Raw genomic sequence first — 14590 nt, 5'->3', positions numbered from 1 at the left:
ACATAAGACACAGATAGTTCTCCATTGGTTAAAATGAGATACATATATACAATATGGCCGGTCGAGGGGCCGGCATGAAACTCACGTGCTGCCGTGGTCAGACGTGGATAAACAATTGTACGAGCAGGGTGTGTTGCTGTAACAAAGCCTGTAATATTATTTTGATACGCCATTTGAGTTTTGATACCTATACAGATAAAATGTTGAGTTAAGTAAGGTGCAACTTCAGTTGATAATAGTTTCATTAATTGCTGTTACGTTAAATTTGCTGATCCAATGGAACCGATACGCAATTTATACTACGATGACGACTGTAAGTACCTTTGGTAAATTCATTGGCGTGTAACTTTGCTTTCCCGCGTTGGTGGCTATTTGCAAGCGTGTGAATATCACGTAGCTGATGAGTATTTATTGATAGACTTTTACAAGCATATGATGAAATGGGTAGTGATCGAGCCCAGTGGATGTTTAATTTTTGATCGCAAATATTCATTACTATTTGAATACCGAATATTTATTTTGGAAATATTTTGATATTATCATTATTTTATGTCACGTGATAACAAACATATGCGACTGGGTTTTCGCTAGTCATATATATGTATATATATATTACAGAATGCTGAGTTATTAATTATTAATGTGAGTTATTAATTATTATTAATTTGAGTATTGGTTATTATTAAGTATTTTTAATTTGAGTGTTGATTATTATTAATTTGAGTTATTAACTATCATTAATTTGAATATTGGTTATTATTAATTTGAGTTATCATTATCATTAATCGTTAGTGTGAATTATTAATTTATGATTGAATTATCACGGGAGAGTGATCAAGGTATAAATATCATTCATACTTATTTTATCCACGGGTGGTATTTATCTTTATTATTTGCGTATAAGATAATATTATTCTGTAAATACCGTAACAGTTACTAGTGGAATTTACTGGGAACCTTTACTGGAAACAATTTACATGAAATTATTTATTTAACAATTTCTATGGTCACATGCGAATGATAAAATAGTTATAATTGTTCCAGTATTATATTGTGAGGGACTCAATTGATTATATTTAGATAATTTTTTGTTTATGGTCACGTGCGAGTGAAACTATTAATTATCAACAGATATATTTTTTTTTTACAAGACGTTTATTGTTTATGCAGTATTATTATTTTTTTTAGTTATAATTTTATATGCGCAGACTATTATTATTTTTTTTATAAGTGATTTACTATTATTTTCGATATTATTTATGTGAGTATGCGATATATATTTGACTGATGATTTATTAATTAAATTGATAAGTAAATGCAAATGGGCAGCAACCCGGTAGTATTTAATTTTTATTATTTCACGTACTGCTATCTTTTTCTTGCTATCCTTATTCCTAAATCTGAAATCGCTATCCTGTTATTTATTTTATTTTCATTTTCATTTTTCTCCGTTGTTTTATTTTGAGTTAATTTTGTTCGTGGGGTACACGAACTGGCGCCCAACTAGGTTGTCTAACCCAGCCTGAGCAGAGCTGCGAGTCCAGGGAGATTCAGGATATCTCCAGGTGGGACATTTTGTTTCGGTATTAGTTTTATTTTAGTTTTCAACCAACGGAGAGCCATAACGGCTATTGAGCGCCAACCACACTCCGCCGTGGGACGCGTGAAATAGAAGGGAACGTAATAATCTTATTATTTCAAAATATTAAAATTTAATGTCTTTGTTGGAGTCGTTGATAATTAAATTCAGAATTAATACAATTTAAAGTGAATTATTCTAAATAAAAATGATTTCGATTTTCAATTCTTTTATTCAACATTACAAATAATTTAATTAATTAAATTATTTCCGTTGAATATTGTTTCTGTTCTAAATATTGTTTTTCATATTTCAATAAATTTCGTGATCTTAAAAGTGTATATTCAGATAGATTGTCAGCTACCCTGTATAAGTAAACCCCTTTTGCTCATTTTTACATCAACAATTCTCAACATTCAAGAACCATAACCAACTATCAAGCCACATGACAACAATTTATTTCGAAGCGAATCTCAATCAACAATCTGGTCTCTAGCTCAGCCAAATCTTGTATCCTGACAATTTATTATATTGAATAAACGGTTGCGTAACAACATATCCGTGGATAAAATATCCACGACATAATATCCTTGACAAAATATTTGCAGACAAAATAATTACACGACAAAATAACCACATGACAAAATATCCGCGGAAATAATATCTATCGACAGAATATCCTCAAAATGACTATATCAAAGATATGAATTCATCAGATCAAAAATTTCATAACTAAAATAACAGTAGATGAAAGTTATTAAAATGATATTTTATTAACATTTATCTTTAATCAATCAAAAACCTTCATGCGAAAATACATATGATTGATACATACATAAAAAGGTGTGAATTATAGCGCTCTTTTTTCACGAATTTTGTGTGTGTGCAATTACAAAAATATACCCACTCATAAAATGATGTGGAAGAATATCCTGAAAACTAACGTAACAAAGGGATGAATTCATCACATCAAACTTTTCATACTTAAAATAACAGTAAAAGAAAGTTATTAAAATCATATTTTTTGAAACATTTGTCACGATATTTTAATATTGCGGCAGTCTCGCATCCGGTCGGTGAGCAACAGAAGGCAGCACACGCTGCTCACACGTCTCATCCGACATTGTATTATAACTATTGTTTGTTCACATGTAAGATTTTATTTAATTATTGTGTTAATAATACGTTATTGATTTCTTAGGTATAAATTGTATTTGAAGCAGGAGATTTCACTGATGAATTTGAGCATATATTTGGATTTTGTAGCGCTGGGGGAAATGGTTGCGCATTTCATTTATGTGCTTATGATTGATTTGAATTGGTTGGCGCATGCGCGTCAACGCAACAGTTGGCATCCGTAGATTTATTTATTATAAATAAATTTACTAGTTTATGAATAGATCATTGGTTGATTTACCAGTAAATAATATTAAGAATTAATTATGAAAATACAATTGGTCATTTAGCGTCGGGAACTTGATAAATTACACGGCCACAGTTATGTAGTACGTTGGTGGTACTGTAAAGAAATACTATGCGACAGTTATATATCTCCATTGGGTAAAGTGAGATATACGACAAAATGGCGTCGGCCTAGGTGCCGGCGTGAGATTCACGTGCTGCCATGGTCAGACGTGGGATAGTCTCTGTAAGAGTAGCGTGTGTGCTCTGTTACATTAAACTTATTATAAATTTGTCGCCATTTGGTATTTGAGTAAATAATATACACCCATTGGCATTAGTTGAGCATTTGATAAATCGCATAAAGGAAAATACATTTACCGTATTATCGTGCAACCAAGGGAGTTGAAAAATACGTAAACTGTAAGTACTTTTTTGGCTAATACATTGGCGTGTAATTTTGGTTCCGAGTTGGTGAACATTTGTATATAGCATAAGCGTGAGAGAGATAGTAAATTCTGAGTATTAATACTTGGTCATAAGCATATGATGGAATGCGTGAATATTATACTCAGTGAATATAAATACAGTCAGTGAAATCATTCAGCATTTATCATTAATTTGAGTTATGAATGATTATCATTTTGAGTTATGAATTATTATTAATTTGCGTATTGAATATTAATAATTTGAGTTATTAATTATTATTTAACTGGATATTGATTGTGAATTATTATTAATTTGCGTATTGAGTATTTTTAATTTATGTTATTAATTATTGTTAATTTGAATTATTATTATATTTAATTTGAGTTTGACTCATCAAGTTATTATTTAATTATCACGTGAGAGTGATCAAGGTATAAATACCAGTCATAATTATTATACCCAATAGGTGGTATCTATTTTATTATTTGCGTCCAAATAATATTATTTTGAAATACCGTAAATCCACCAGTGGAATTTACTGGGAAGTGTTACTGGAAATAATTGAAATGAATTTACGTATTTTCACTTGTGATTGAAATATTAATTATTACTACATGTGCGTTGGTTTTTCAAGACATTTATTGGTTTTGCAGAATTATTATTGTTTGAATTAATTTTATATACGCATATTATTATTATTATTATTGTTTTGTCAGTGAGCTATTATTATTTTTCAATTTATTAGTTATGTGAATATGCGATCTAGTTGTTTAAGTAATTAATTAATTGAGAATTAAAACAAATGGTCATCAACCCGGTAGTTATTTAATTTTATTATTTCATTACTGCTATCTTTTCTTGCTATCCTAATTCCTAAAATCTGAAATCGCTATCCTGTCATTCATTTTAATTTTATTTTCATTTTTCTCCGTTGTTTAATTTTGAGTTAATTTTGTTCGTGGGGCATACGAACTGGCGCCCAACTAGGTTGTCGAACCCAGCCTGAGCAGAGCTGCGGGTCCAGGGAGATTCAGGATATCTCCAGGTGGGACATTTTGTTTTCTGGGTTATTTATTTTTCAGTTTCCGACCAACGGAGAGCCATAACGGCTATTGAGCGCCAACCACACTCCGCCGTGGGACGCGTGAAATAGTAGAGAACGTTATACATTTATCATTTAATTCATCAAATACTTAATGCGAAATTACATATGATTATAATAATAAGTCTTATTATCATTGAATTTTCTTAGGGATATTTTGTCTACAGATTTTTTGTCCGCGGATATTTCGTCATGTGGTTATTTTGTCGTGTGGTTATTTTGTCTGCGGATATTTTATCGCGGATATTTTGTCCACAGATATTTAAGCGTGTCACCGAATAAACCAACTGTAAGTTTAATTAATTGTTCATTTATCTAGTGATAAGGCACATCCATTCACCTCGTACATCCTATTTTCGTATATTGACATACTCGACACTAAATAGCGAGGTCCCCGCTACCCGAGTAAATTGCTTAAGTGCTTTGACTCAAAATTAACTGAATAACTTGTGTTCGTCATCCAGGATGTAACAGTATTCAAGTGGAAGACTGCAAAATAAATTCTCTTTGTGAAAGCTGCATCAAGGGGAAGATGTCAAGGACAACTTTTCCAAAAGCTTCAGAACATTTCTCCACAGGGCCGCGACAACTCATTCACATTGACCTTTATGGACCCTTACCAGTCAAGACACCAAGCGGTAAACGATATATCATTAATTTTGTGGATGATTATAGCCGACATTGTCAACTTTTTCTTCTAGCTAAAAAATCTGAGGCAAGTACAGTAATTACAAATTATGTTGAAAACTGTATAACACAATTTAACCAAGTGCCAAAGATTTTTAGATCCGATCGTGGAGGCGAGTATTTATCTCACCAAGTCAGCGATTACTTGGAAACTCGTGGCATCGAGAGACAGCTGACAGCTCCATACTCTCCGCAACAAAACGGCGTTGCCGAGAGAAAGAATAGATACCTACTAGAAGCAACACGTATCATGTTAATCGAAGCTGAGTTACCAAAAAAGTACTGGGGAAAAACTGTAATAACAGTCTGCTATCTACAAAACCGACTCCCTACGAAAAATAAAACTAAAACGCCTTTTGAATTATGACACGACGTAAAACCCAATATATCTCATCTCAAAGTATTTGGTTGTAAGACATTCGTTGACGTACCTAAAGAAAGAAGACAAAAATTGGTTAATAAAGCTGCCACATACACCTTCGTCGGTTATTCTCAAGAGTCCAAAGCCTACAGACTGCTGAACAGAGAGTCAGGAAAAATTACTATAAGTCGAGATGTTATTTTCGTGGAAAATGAACTGATAAAACATAACGAAACATCAGAAATTAATATGACTGAAGAAAACCTGTCTATCGAAGAACCTACAGTGGCCAAGACACCTGACTGTGAAGAAAAACTAATAAAAAGTCAAGTAACAATCGATAACACTACGATAAACATAGATTACAGTGTCACATCAAGGGGAAGTGAGTCCACATTATTACTTGATGATGTTCCACTAGGCATCAGGCTGGAAAGACTGGCAGAACAACTAGACTGGTCACTATTAGATCGAACTATAGGCATGGACATTGATAAAACTCGTAAAGCCAAAGAAAATCTCTCAGATGAACCTAGAAGTCCAGAAGAAGCTTTATCTGGACCAAACTCAAAACACTGGGGACAAGCAATGTTAGAAGAAATCAAATCTCGTCAAGACAATCACACCTGGACTCTCGAACCACTTCCTAAAGGCAAAACTTTTGTTTTTAGTCGATGAGTATTTAAATTGAAGAAAAACGCGAACAACGAACCGGTAAGATTTAAAGCAAGACTAGTTGCACAAGGATTTACACAGAAGTACGGACAAGACTATGACGAAGTATTTGCACCGGTCGTAAGACACACAACATTCAGAGTTTTACTGTCGATTGCTGGCCACAGGAAATATTTTGTTAGAATCCTTGATCCTAAGACTGCATGATACTTTTAAATAAACACTTGAAGCACTTGAGTTTGAACCATGCGAAGTAGATCCCTGCCTTTTTCGAAGGAAAGAAGCTAACGGAGATACATTCTTAGTCGTCCACGTGTATGACATTTTGGTCACAAGTCAAGATCAAGAGATATTAAATAGGCTCTGCGAAAACCTGAACAAACAATTTTCAGTCACAGACCTTGGTGATTTAAAATGCTATTTAGGTATCAACATTCGACGCAATAGGTTAGGAGATTTCTTCATCAATCAGTCAGACTACATTGAAAGGACATGAGAAGAAGTACGTTTGTCAAACACAAAGGGATCCAATATACCAATGGACCCTGGATACCATGAGATGGGACACTCAACTCCAATCATCAACAGCATTGCGTACCAGAAATTAATCGGGTCATTGTTAGACCTATGTGTAAACACCAGGCCTGGAATATCAGCACCTGTGACAATACTGAGCCAGCACATTAAAGTCACAAGACAACAAGATTGGAACGAACTTCAGCGCATTCTCCGTTACCTGAAAACCACCTCAAAATAGGAGCTAAGGCTAAGCGACTCACCATCCACAAAAAGGGAGTTGTCCGGATATGCAAATGCCAACTGGGCAGAATCGAGAGTAGATCGCAAATCAAACAGCGGCTATCTCTTCAAGGTATTGGAAAGCAACAGAAGTTGGAGCTGTAAAAAACAAGACTGCGTCTCGGTCTCTTCAACAGAAGCTGAGATAGTAGCACTAGCTGAAATTTGGAGAGAATCTGTCTGGCTAAGAATATTGCTAGACTTCTTAAAGGAGAAGCAAACTACTCCAACAATCATCAACGAAGATAACCCGAGCTGCATAAATAGCCATCGAGCAGCAGCCTTTAGTAATCGAACTAAACACATCGATATCATATTTTTGAATATATATGTTACTGAGTCGAAATTTAGCGTGAGCGTTTAATTTGGTTCCCGAGTTGGTGATCATTTGTCTATAGCATAAGAGTAAGAGAGATAGTGAATTCTGAGTAGTAATAATTTGTCATAAGCATATGATGGAATGCGTGATTATTGTGCCCAGTAAATAGTAATACAATCAGTAAAAAATATTCAGTATTATTTTATCATAACCAAATATTGAGTGTGATAAATATTTGGTTATTTTTCATTGTCATTTATTATTAATGGAAATTATTACTGCTATTATTATTATTTTCCTGCGTTACTATTATTTTTATTATTACGTGTGACTGATACAAGAGCTTCTAAATATTATATTATAATTATTACTGATTCTGATAATTGTTGGTATAGGTATTATTTTGTTTAAATAATATTACTGGTGTGAATACTGCGTAAGATTCACCAGTAGTTTAATTTACGAGAATTGTTTACGTAAAGTATTCAAAGATTATCTTATTATTTTTATTTTGGAAATATCACGTGCGAGTGATTTGATACGCTGTCAAGTAGTAAATTATTATTTTGCGGTTATTATTAGTTACCAGTATTTATATCTGTGAAAATCACGGGCAAGTGATAGCATTATTTACATGCGATAAGCTATTTTGTGTTTAAGATATTTATTGCCTATTCATTATTATTTGTTGCCTATTCATTTTGGATATGCGATACAACTGAGTGTTAAATTTATAATTTAAAATATAATTTGGAACAAATGGTCATCAACCCGGTATTATTTTATATTTTATTTATTTACAATACTGCTATCTTTTTCTTGCTTTCCTTTTCTTAAAATCTGAAACTGTTACCCTGTCATTTATTTTTATTTTCATTTTCATTTTTCTCCGTTGTATTTATTTTGAGTTAATTTTGTTCGTGGGGCACACGAACTGGCGCCCGACTAGGATATCTAACCCAGCCTGAGCAGAGCTGTGAGTCCAGGGAGATTCGGGATATCTCCAGGTGGGACTTTTGGTAGTTATTTTATTTTCAGATATTTTTCACCAGCGGAGAGCCATAACGGCTATTGAGTGCCAAACACACTCCGCCGTGAGACGCGTAAAATAGAGGAGAATGTTATACATTTAAAAAATAATGCCTGAAAATCAGTGCGATTCTTGTACAAAGTGGTTAAAAATCAAAAGTGATTATTGTGTTATTTCTAATAAAAAAATTCTATCTGTTCTCAGAAGACATAAAAATTACGATCTACAAAACAATGCCACAGTGTGTTCTACATGTAAAAGATATGCAAGTCGTAAATTAGAGATTAAAAATTCTACTACATCTTTGGAAGTTGTCGATAGTGCACAGCCGTCCATATCTAGAGGCTCTGCATTAGAAAAACGTAAAATAGTGTTGTCATTACCTCGATGTCATAATTCAAATACGCTGTGCGTAATATGTAATCGGGAAAAAAACCTTGTGACAGTTCCTCGCACAGCACGAACACAAAAATTCATAGAAACATGAACATATATAACAACAGGGAAACGATACTGCAAGGATCATCTTTCTGGTAAAGTATTCACAGATCCAGCTTATGGAAGTTTACATCCAATAAGTATTAACAATTGTTTAAGGTTGTTCGGACAGTACCCCGTAAATCAAAATAAAACCTAAATTTTTTTCCCCGAAAATTGAAAATGTAATTATATAGATGGGTCATTCTAAGTTAAGACGTGAATTCGACGTCCACGGTAAAAAATCATCTTTTTTAAAAAAATTTATTTAAAAAAATGTAATTATCTCTTAAAACTCGTGCTCAAGTAAGTGGTCACTCAAATTCATTTCTTAATTTTATTTAATTTAGTCACAATTTCATCTCAAAGTCATAAAACATCTCTCCCCTGGCTTGTCCCCGCGCTGATTCTGTTCATGTATTAGTAATTTAGTGCTTAGAACTTAAATAGATTATTTGTTCAGTCACGAGCTTGATTAATTTAAATCAAGCTTCGTGCATTTCCGCTCGGTTCGGAAGAAGCCGAGCTCGCTACTGACTGAAGGTCAGAATAGTGCCGGGTCACTCGCTATTTGGGCCCGGCACATACAATTTCTAACTCAGGATCGTGTCAAGACGTCCTGAGAACCCGATACAAGCTGACCAATCACAAAATTCGTTTTATATTGGTCAGCCTATGAGAGAGCTCGCTATCAACTGCTACCTTTTGGCGCGCTTTTAAGCCAATAGGAAAATTCGTTATATGCAGCAAGGCTGCCACGTCGACACCAAGCTTCTCGACGACTCAACAACGCTACCAATATTCATTCTACAACGTGTCTTTGCTACGTGCAACCTCGTGCTTGAACCGCTTCGCTTATTAACTTGTGTGAAACTAAATCAAATCGCTACGCTAAATTATCCTCAATACTTAGACAGTACATCAAGGCTGCTATTTATTGAGAATAAATAAATTGTTCTTGTGACGATAATTAATTGTTAATTAATTATCATTGAAGTAACCGCTACTGACCACGTGTCAATTTTTATACGTGAATAAAATAACTGAGTTGCATTCGCTATCGCGTATAAATTTATCTAGTCGCATTCGCTATTGTATATAATTCTCATAATTTTAAGTGTAAATAAGTGTAAATAAATCTATAATTTATTTATTGATAAAATCTGTGTAATTTTTAATTGTTTAATTCACCTCGCCTAAACCAGATCCAATTAGTTTATTCGCTCATTTTACATTATTTAAATTATATATTTCAACAAAATAAATTTAATAAATTCGCGTAATCAAGCAAGTAAAATTGCATGATATTTTTTTCCTTAAAAAAAATTACATTTAAGTTGTTCCCCTACATTTTGCGTCTCGTCCCCTGGCATGTGTATTTTCCTGTAAAATCGGCATTTGTTTACCGGCTCGCGGAAATTGGAGACCTTGAACGAACGTCGTTGGGTTTATCCTTTCTAGTCAGCGCCACTGGAACTAGGTGCGCAGTCATTTTGTTATTTATTTCATTACTCACACTCTGTGGATACAGTTGAGATTTAGTGAATGGAGTCTCTTCCCTGGTAAGTTTTATTTTAAAAATATTTATCTAAAAATTTAATTCATCTGTATACTTACTTCTTGTTGTGTATAGATTCTAAGTTTTCTTGGTTGATTGCGTACAATAAATACATTTGTCATTACTTCTGTTTTTTTAACTAAAAAGTATCTCCCCTGTGTGTATCTCCCCTGTCTTGTACATGCCAGGAGAAAGAGACGATATATCCAGGGGATGTATGATAATAGTACAATAGAGGTGGTCCGAATAACAATGGATGGCCACGTGGAAAGCGTTGGTTATTATACTCAAATAATACACTGATTTTATATTTTATAATTAATACGCTGATACTACAGATGTCTCAGCGGTAACGTAATAAAGAACTTAACAAATTAAATATATTTTAAACTCAAATAATAATAATATACGATATATAATGAGATCGCAAGCTAAGTTGCCAGTTAGATATAAAGTACAATAACTAGATTAAATAATAATAAATTGATACAATGCAAGTAAATTGCCGGCTAGTAATTAATTAATTCAGAATATTCAAATACGTCTAAACGCTACTAGATCCAAGATCGAAGTGTCTGACCGATAATTGAGGGCCTGGGTCTTGCCTCTGAACTCTGTCCCCACTTCACCCTTACGGTCATGCGTCAACGTGAAAATTAGTCATGTGACCACGGCACTATGACTTGTGTAGTTTCAGACGACAAGAAGACGGGGAAAAATGGGAACCGCAAGGCTGAGGACGACGAAGACAATTCACATTGTCTCAATATATATATAAATATATTTAGATATATACATACATACATATATAAATTTTTGAGCGGATGGTATTTTTTGACTCTACGAGGTAAAACAAGACATATGGTGACAAAAATCTGTGATAATTCCATCATGAGACCCATTGCAGTAGGTCGATTTCTAAAGAAATCTATCTAAAAATGAGTGATAGAAATTATTTTTACTAATTCAAAATTATTTTACTTCTGATTATTATGTATAATATTTTGTATTAATATGTTAAAAGTTATTTGTTCGATTTTTTCAGATTACCGCAATTACAAATTTAAGAATAAAATTAAAAATTGTTATAAAATATGATATGCATCTGCAAAAATAATCAGTTATGTTTTTCATTTTAAAAGTTAGCACGTTTTATTTCTTGCGACGTTGCCGCACTCATCTGAGTCATGTGAATAGATTATTTTTCATCATGGCGGGTAAATATTTCTATGGATTATCTGTGCTTCTTATTAAAATATTTTCAAAATCATTCGTCAGAACACTTTTTAACTATTTATAACGTATTCTACGATAGTTAATTATCAAAGAGAAAAGTACTTTGTTTTTTTATCTTTATAAAGAGCAACTACTTAATTCGATAGAAAGGCATTTCGTCTACGTTTCCTATACACCTTTATTAAATTACGACATTTCAATAATTAATAACGCGAAAACTATTCATCACATATACCTGAAAAAATTAATTTATAAGTATCTGATATTAATTAATAAGATAATAAAAATTCAGATTTTTATCTAAATGTCGCAGTAATGTCCGAACAACCTTAAGTGAAAAGGATATTGAAAATCTTCTACAAGAAATCTGAAAAGTGGCAAAAAAAGAAGGTTTCGATTTTGACATACCAGGACAGCTCACTGTTTCTGACTATTATACATGAATGGGATTAACGGTTGAAAACTTTGACAATATTATTGAATTAGTAAAGTCATGGATTCATTCATCGAAATACAGATCAAATCGCACTTGTTTAGCTATATTGCTTGTGAAACTTTGAACCAGTCCCTCAAATGGTGTTTTCTCCGTGTTATTTAGTTTAAGAAAATAGTATATTACACTACAAGGAAAGAAAGTTGAAATTCCTGCTTCACCTCGGGCATCTTATCACACAGGGAAGGGCTTTCAACTATCTTCCCATGTGGTGTTCAGACATACGTAAAACTTTAATTTTTTTCTGTCTCTCTTTTTTTTTTTTGTTGTGTTTTTGATGCCTGCCCCGCGACATCTGAAAGCACGAGCGAAGCGAGTGCATCTGGTTGGCGGAGGCAGACATCAAAAACAAAACAAAAAAAATACATAATTATACTTACAAAAAATAATTAATAGTTACTTTTTTTCGAAATCAATAAATTCACACCTGTGAACTAGATTTTTTTTTTTTTGCCACTAAAAAATATATTAATCTATATACATATAAGCGAAATACCACTGACTCATCACCAGATCTCCGAAACTATTTGACCGATTCATTTAAAATTTGGCATAGGTACTCCTTTTTCACTGTAGATGAGAGATAAGAAGGAATTTTGCGCAATTCCTAGCCAAAATGGATTTTTCGATAACCATCACGTATGCTACCCCCTCCCACCAACGTTGCCATGGTAACCGTTGCCATGGTTACCGTTGCCATGCTTACCGTTGCCATGGTTACCGTTGCCATGGTTACTGTTACTATGGTTATCAAGGTGGTTACCATGGTAACCGTTGTTATAATAACTGTCAAAATGAATAAATTGTAATAACAAATTCAGTTGTCAATTAAATTCAGAGGAATCATTAGAATAAAAGTAGAAAGATATTAAATACTAATATTCTATGAATCATCTACAGTATTATTTTATATGTTAGTTTTTTGCCAAGTTGGAGATCCGATTAAATTATGGGATAAATATCGAGATAATTTCACGGACGATATTAAAAAACGAATGAGTAGGAATCGCGAAAACTCTGAGTTAGATGTTGATGTTGTTTACAATCAATGTTTGATTAATCTTGAAGATATGGTCATTGCTATGTCAGGTAAGACTCTTTTACAATTTGGTCTCACTTCACCATCTTGAGAACAAGAATCTGGTATTATTAATCAACAATATTTAAATGAATTAGCTTATGACACTGATAAGTTAACCGAAGAAGTGATAAAAAGTGTTCCGATACTGAATAAAGAACAGAAAGAAGCATATGAATCTATATTGAATAGTGTCGTTTCTGATTCTGGACGATTGTTCTTCCTTGATGCTCCTGGTGGAACGGGAAAAACATTCTTGATTAATTTGTTGCTTGCGAAAATTAGAAGTGAAAAAAGTATTGCTATTGCTGTTGCTTCTTCAGGAATTGCGTCTACTTTAATAAAGATTAAAATTAATAGTGTGCCCAGCGAAGCGGGCAGGTGGCTGCTAGTAAATACATAAACAAATAAATTATTTGGCATAAAACATTTATTTGTATACATGGCATAAAGCCTTCGTAGACCATTTGGTATCTATTAGCTGATTTATTTGGCAAAATTGCTGTTTTAATAACTAACTTTGCCTCTGCATCAAAATCTTTTAACACCTCATACTTACCCATAGATTAATCCGATAAAAGTTTTTCATTTATCTGATTATTGTAAGTACAATGTTTATTAATATATTAGATACAACGAGACACAAAAATACTGACGTATATAGGTATAAAGCAATGGTCTATGCGGTTATTGTGGAAAATTTTATTGATAAAGTGGTAGACGATCACTGAATGGCAGCAGCCAGCTGTTTCTGTCGGCACGAAAAAAATTTGTGCTCTTGGTGATATAAATGGGGCGCGTGTAATTCCACCAGAGGAGGTAAATAAGACTTTAGGCCTTAAAATTGAGGAGGAAAGTGCGTAGTTTCGACTAAGGGACAAAGAAAAAATAATTTCTTTTTTTGTACACTGTGCTCGACAAGTTTTAATAAATAATTTTGTCCCACTGCATCTTGGGATGCAGCATGTTACCAGAACGAAAATTATTGAAGAACGCACGCGACCATTGGCAAAAACATTATTTGTCTCAGACAATAATAATGACACTGTTGTTCTTGTCGCAGATGGTACACATATTTACATTCAGAAAAGTAGTAATTATTCTCTTTATAAGAGAGACTTTGCCAGATCCTGTGAAAGAATCAGAGATGCGTATGGTGGTATGCATGACATGTGTGCGCAGTGGCCTAAGAGTCTCCGCGTGTTCCACTGACTGCAACACACGTACTTGCTCTCTAGCACTCAGTGCGACCTAACGTATTTAATACATAAAGTGTGTGTAAAAAATAAATAAATATAAGAGTTAACTGATAAATCAAATAATTATATTATTCAACATCCATTTCCCTGAACAATCCTTCCAACAGG

General features: G+C 33.3%; 1 protein-coding gene across 1 annotated transcript in view; it reads left to right on the top strand.

The window, feature by feature from the left end:
- Positions 1–138: 138 nt before the first annotated feature.
- The window catches only part of LOC128667378 (uncharacterized), a 92591-nt gene continuing 78139 nt past the window's right edge, over positions 139–14590 (top strand). Inside the window, exon 1 of the mRNA XM_053737111.1 lies at positions 139–313. The gene's annotated coding sequence lies outside the window, so the exon portion shown is untranslated. The remainder of the gene's footprint in view (positions 314–14590) is intronic.

The sequence above is a fragment of the Microplitis demolitor genome, chromosome 2 (genome assembly GCF_026212275.2).
Source record: "Microplitis demolitor isolate Queensland-Clemson2020A chromosome 2, iyMicDemo2.1a, whole genome shotgun sequence".
NCBI classification, from domain to species: Eukaryota; Metazoa; Arthropoda; class Insecta; order Hymenoptera; family Braconidae; genus Microplitis; species Microplitis demolitor.
The sequence above is the reverse complement of the archived record's forward strand: the minus strand, read 5'-3'. Positions and strand labels throughout refer to the sequence as shown.